Consider the following 6,154-nt stretch of genomic DNA (forward strand, 5'->3'; position numbering starts at 1 on the left):
AGGGGCGGGCTTATGGGTGTTACAGCCAGTTTCCCCTTACCAGTGTTTGGCACACTCTCCTGTAGTCATTGTCCACTTGATGTTAACAAGGAGGTGATGTCCACCCTCTGCTCATGCCGTCGTCATTTTCCCCTGCCATCATGGAGCTTCCCCTCGAGTCTGTAAGTCAAAAAGTCAAAATAAACCTTTTTATTTCCCCTCAAGCCACTGTTGGTTGGACGATTTCTGTCAGCAATGCCAACCTGACTGCAACCTTCTCTCTAGAAAAAGTCAAGAAAATACATGTTATGCACAGCAGCAATGCACTATAAGCTCACCTTTTTTTAAAAATTTTTTTTGTTGATTTTTTATTTATTTATTTGAGAGCAACAGACACAGAGAGAAAGACAGATAGAGGGAGAGAGAGAGAATGGGCGCACCAGGGCTTCCAGCCTCTGCAAACGAACTCTAGACGCGTGCGCCCCCTTGTGCATCTGGCTAACGTGGGACCTGGGGAACCGAGCCTCGAACCGGGGTCCATAGGCTTCATAGGCGAGCGCTTAACCGCTAAGCCATCTCTCCAGCCCTAAGCTCACCTTTTAAGTGAAGGCCTGTCTGTTGTATAGCAGACTAGTTCCTAAAATATGTAATCAGATATGGAAATTAAAAAAAAAAGAAACACAAACTAAAAACTACACTTTTCTTATCAATTTTAATCACTAAGATATAAACTATAGCCTCAAATATGAATGGATGCCAAAACCAGTAACATCAAAGCTTCAGTTAGCAGCTTGAGTTTTTATTGTGCAATGAAGTTCCCATATCTTTGCTGAATTTGTCCATTGTGTTCTAAATTTTTTCTCCATTGCCTACCTTTTCATCTGCTTGCCTAACTTTCATATCTAGATTCTGAATCAATTTCCCTTATTTCATTCATCTACTTGTGTCCTTTATATAATCACTGGCCTTTTTTTCTTTTTTTTTTTCTTTTTTGGTTTTGGGTTTTCGAGGTAGGTTTTCACTCTAGCTCCCGCTGACCTGGATTCCACTATGTAGTTTCAGGGTGGCCTGGAACTCGTGGCGATCCTCCTGCCTCTGCCTCCCGAGTGGTGCTGAGGTGTGAGATGTGACAAGAGGATTACGGTCTCATCTCTTTTGTTTCTTTGCAGTTTCTTGAACACGTTACGATGATGATTTTTCTCTTCCATATCTTAACTTTATTTCTCTTTTCCTCCACTCTGTTTTATTTATTTATTTACTTGTGTGTGTGTGTGTGTGTGTGTGTGTGTGTTTGTGTGTCTTCTTGGTAAGTTAACCTTGCTTGGTCTTATGGTCCCCACTACTATTTAGCAGGAAAGCTCAGTGCAACAACAATGACCTTGATATGACAAGAATTTCCGTGTTAACATAGAGGGGAAAAAATGATCTATTTCAGTCATGAACCACATAAAGCTCCGAGACAGAGTTGTTGGACTACAGTATGTGGAGGGGGATATATTTGACGGGGGAAGGGGGGATGTAGCTCATTTTTTTTTAAAGCTAAGGATATTAATGACTCAAAGTATAAAAAAAAAGGATCAAAATGGGAAAGGATTGTTTTTTTTTTTTTTTTTTTTTAAGAGGGAAAAGCAAAGATGTTTACTGTTTTAAATACAGAATTTTAGAAACTCGAGCCCTTTTACAAGGGATTAAGAAAATCAGTGTGTTTTCATGAACATAACAAAAATAGCAACAGAAAGCCCACAGAGTTTTTTTTCAGAAAGTTTCAGTAAATTTCCACACAAATTTGAAAATAATTTTAAAAATAGCTAACTTGGGATTTTTGATAATGTGCTTTCCATTCAGCAATTCACTCCATCAGGGTCACATAGCTTATTGTGCTATCATTTAGGGATTCTATTTCTGTTGTCCCTCTATGACGTCATTGGAACCTTCCATTGTGGGGACAGGCACTCTTGGTGGTGATCTCTTAGTTTGCTGAATAGCCTGAGTTTTTGTTGTTGTTTTCCCCTGCTGTTGTTTGTTTTGTGTTGTGACCTACCCACCTGGGGCAAAAATCTTGCTTTATTAAAGAAGGAACAAGCGTTTGCAGTGAGTGACCTGGGTTCGGTTTGAAGCAGCTTGGAGCCTTGTGTCTACCGAAGGCCAGGCTGTGGAGCGTGCCTGTAGGCTCTAGGGCTGCAACCACAGACTTGCTGGTTCGGGGATTCCAATCCCATGTGCTGTCTCCATGCACGAGCACGGAGGGGTTGTTGAAACCTCCCTGCAGGGGTCCCACACACCTTCCCAACTCACCTCAGCCCGGGCCTCGAACACGTGCTCTGAATTCACAGGCCTGGGTCACGCTTGCAGCTCTGCGGAGGCCCCGCGTGACAGCGCTTCCCCCGCACAGCAGGCGCCCAGGTCCCAACGAGGGGTGGGGAGAACCAGAAAGGGGAGCACGAGAGTGGAACAGGAATGGGAGAATGAGGCCGTGTCATATGGCCACGAGGAGTCATGGAGAACGGCCATAGGGACTTCGTTTTAGTTATGAGGAAGATTATTTTTCTTTACGCCTACGGAATTTCAGGTTGCTGCTTCTTGTTTTGAGGTAGGGTCTCGTTCTAGCCCAGGCTGACCTGGAATTCACTCTGGAGTCTCAGGCTGTCTTAGAACTCACTGCGATCCTCCTGCTTCAGCTTCCGGAGTACTGAGCCACACTCTGCAGTTTACAGAAATTTTAATCTTATAGAATTGTATTATTTAATATTTTGCTCATTTTAAAGATTTTATATCCTGGAGCTGGAGAGTCGGCTTAGCAGTTAAGCGCTTGCCTGTGAAGCCTAAGGACCCCGGTTCGAGGCTCAGTTCCCCAGGTCCCACGTTAGCCAGATGCACAAGGGGGCGCACGCGTTTGCAGGGGCTGGATGCCCTGGCACACCCATTCTCTCTCTCTATCTGCCTCTTTCTCTCTGTCATTCTCAAATAAATAAATAAAAATGAACAATAAAATAAAATAAAATAAAAGATTCTATATCCTCATATACAATTGAGGTGAATCATTCCAACTTTATTCTATTTTAATATCTATTTAACACCTTTTAGAAAGTGCCATGATTTTGGATGTGAGAACTAATTACATATTAAGGGAGTATATTTTTTAAATATTATTCACTGTAAAACTGTTTCAACTAATATGTATATTAAGAAATAAAATAAAATATGACACAGTTAAGAAATATAGAATTTCTTATAAGCCAGAAAAATTAAAAATGTAAATAAAATTTGTTAAAAATAGTCATAGTTTGTCACTATGAGTAGGCAAGGTATTCTTTTGACAACATTACTGACATCTGTAAACATTAAATCTATTAGAGGCCATATAACACATTAGTAATAGTGCATATATAGAAATTAACCAAACTTATCCATTTGGAACAGCTAAACACTCCCTTAATCATGGACATGTAAATACTTTAATATTCATGTCTATTCTTGTTTCTTTTAGCCTTCAACTCACTGTGTAGCTGAGGATGACTCTGGACTTCTGTCCTCCCTGCTTTTACTTCCCTAGTGCTAGGATTACAGGTGTGCAGCACTCAGCCCAACAAACATCTTTTTCTGATTACTCATGTCAGTATGTAAGACATTTACCTTTATTCTTTTCAAAAAAATATTCCTAAAGTACAATAGTTTACACACCTAATGTTTTAATCCATTACTGTCTTTGAACTTGTGATAATGTATATATTTAGATTTATATTCAATGTTTTTAAATTACTTTTATTTTATTTTTGGATTTGATATTCTTATGGTCTTCATTTGTGGTCAAAATAAAACAAATACATTTAACACATAGACAGACCTAACCAGGATAGGGACTGAAAATAATTCTTTTTCGGTGGTTCTGTATAATATTGATGACCACTTATTATAGATCACAGTCACTTACATATTACTGAAAACTCTTTCTGATTTGTGGATACATTTTTGGCAAATACCGTAGCCAATTTCACTTGTGTTTTACAAGGGATATATTTATCCTTAAGGCTTTTCTTTCAGTGAAAGATTTCTTAAAATTGCACTTATTTTGTGAGAGTGACTTCTTCCCACCCATGTCATAATAGGAGGGAGAGAGAAAATTACTCTTTTTCCTATGACTGATGCCATCATAGCTTGCTTCACTCAAAATAACTTGGGTCTTTTTTTCTTTCTTTCTTTCTTTCTTTTTTTTTTTTTTTTTTTTTTTTTTTTTTTTGAGGTAGAGTCTCACTGTAGCTCACACTGACCCGAAATTCACTATGTAATCTCAGGGTGGCCTTGAACTCACAGTGATCCTCCTACCTCTGCCTCCCAAGTGCTGGGATTAAAGGTGTGCACCACCACACCTGGCAAGCTCTTTCTTTTTTATCTCAAGAAGACTTTTGGCAATGTCACACATTTTAAATGACCAAAAAAGACAGACAAAGCATCTCCTTCCTTTTTTTTCACATCTTGAACATTATATATGATTTTTTTTTCTCTGCAATAGATGATAACTTCAAAATGCCACAAAAATCTCTGACTTACTATTTATAGAGATAGAATTGAATTTCCTTTCCCCTGACACTAGTGAAACATCGTCTTTCTTACTGAGAGAACAACATGTAAGTGTCTGTGTGACTTGTGGGGCTACATGAGAAAAGGTGATGTTAATCCGTTCAGACTTGTTCTCTTTTGAAACAAGCAGCTTTGCAGTTTTCACTCATCAAGCACTAGTCAGAAGCCACCTTGTTGGAGACTACGGAATATGAAGTCCTCTATCCAAACATCATGGCTCAAAAGCTCTTTGACTCCCTTTGGAATTAACTTCCACATACCAAAGACTGAAGTGAATCAAATTGGAATGGATCCCGTGCTCTCCAGAGGGGGTTCAGAGTGACTGCATGGTGACAGTTCACCCTTCTGTGCCCAGTGAGCAAAATAAATTGATAGCTTATTTGCCACTAGTTTTGTGATTGTTCACTTAATAGCTATTGGGACACAATGGCTCCAGCAGAATATCCTATGTGATCATTGTCAATCCCATGGTTATGGGTGGAGAAAAGGTTATCATCTGACGTTTCCTCATATACATACTAACGATCCTGGACTACTCAGGAATGCCTGGCATGGCAGGGGAAATATTGATGTCTTTAAAATATGTATGTAGGCATATACCTATATATAAGGCTTGATGATGTTATTGAATAATGCCTTTCTCATATTTAACACAGTACTTACTTGATAAATTATACTTTCAAACTTATGCATTAATTGGTTCATTAGTTCAATAAAATGAATACTAGATTTTGAAAATTTTCATAAATGAAGCAACTGTTTACATACTATAAGAAAAAAATGATCAAGGCTTTTAGAAATTATGTATGACTCTTTGGCTTTGAGAAATATGAAATGATATAGCAGTATGAAATAAAATGTTAACAACTTGTACTCTCTTTAAAAAAATGGACTTGGTTAATATTCTCTGAGTAAAAATATCTTCGATGTAAACAACAGATGCTTAAATTCCTCTGTGCAAGCTCAAACCCCAGGTAGGAACATTTTGCTTGAGAGGAATTCTTAGGAGCACTAATGAGAAATGTGTAATATAGTTTGCATATTTTATTATTCAATATTCTCTTTTTGAAATAATCTTCCATAAAGTGATTATAATCAAAATGATCTCTTCCATGATTTTCAAATTAACAGCCACAAGACCTCTGAAAATTTATTCTACTTCTCAATCATCTTTTTTTAGTGTATTCCATCAAATATTGCAATAAATGTCAAAGTTGATGAATTAGCTTTATATTGCATTTTATCTTGTTGGTTTTTGTCTGTACAGCTCACCCCTAACCCTCTCTCCAACATCACAGTGGGTAGGCCACTGGTGACCTCTAGGGGAATCCTGAGAGGAAGGTATTGAGAGAACAATGAAGCTGTGAACAGGGGTTTGAGCCTTCCTAGTAAAAAATTAATTATGGCTAGGAACAATATTTTCTTTGCATGGGAATAATTTTGTTGTATTGGTAACACTGGCCTGATTAAAAATTTTATTTCAGAATAGTATTCATTGCATTTATTTACATTTGGAATTCCATTGCTGTATTGACAAAATCGTTTCTTCAGCGTTGTTATGTGGGGTTCCCCGGAGGGGTCCCCGCTCAGGGCTGTC

The sequence above is a fragment of the Jaculus jaculus genome, chromosome 15 (assembly GCF_020740685.1).
Source record: "Jaculus jaculus isolate mJacJac1 chromosome 15, mJacJac1.mat.Y.cur, whole genome shotgun sequence".
NCBI lineage: Eukaryota > Metazoa > Chordata > Mammalia > Rodentia > Dipodidae > Jaculus > Jaculus jaculus.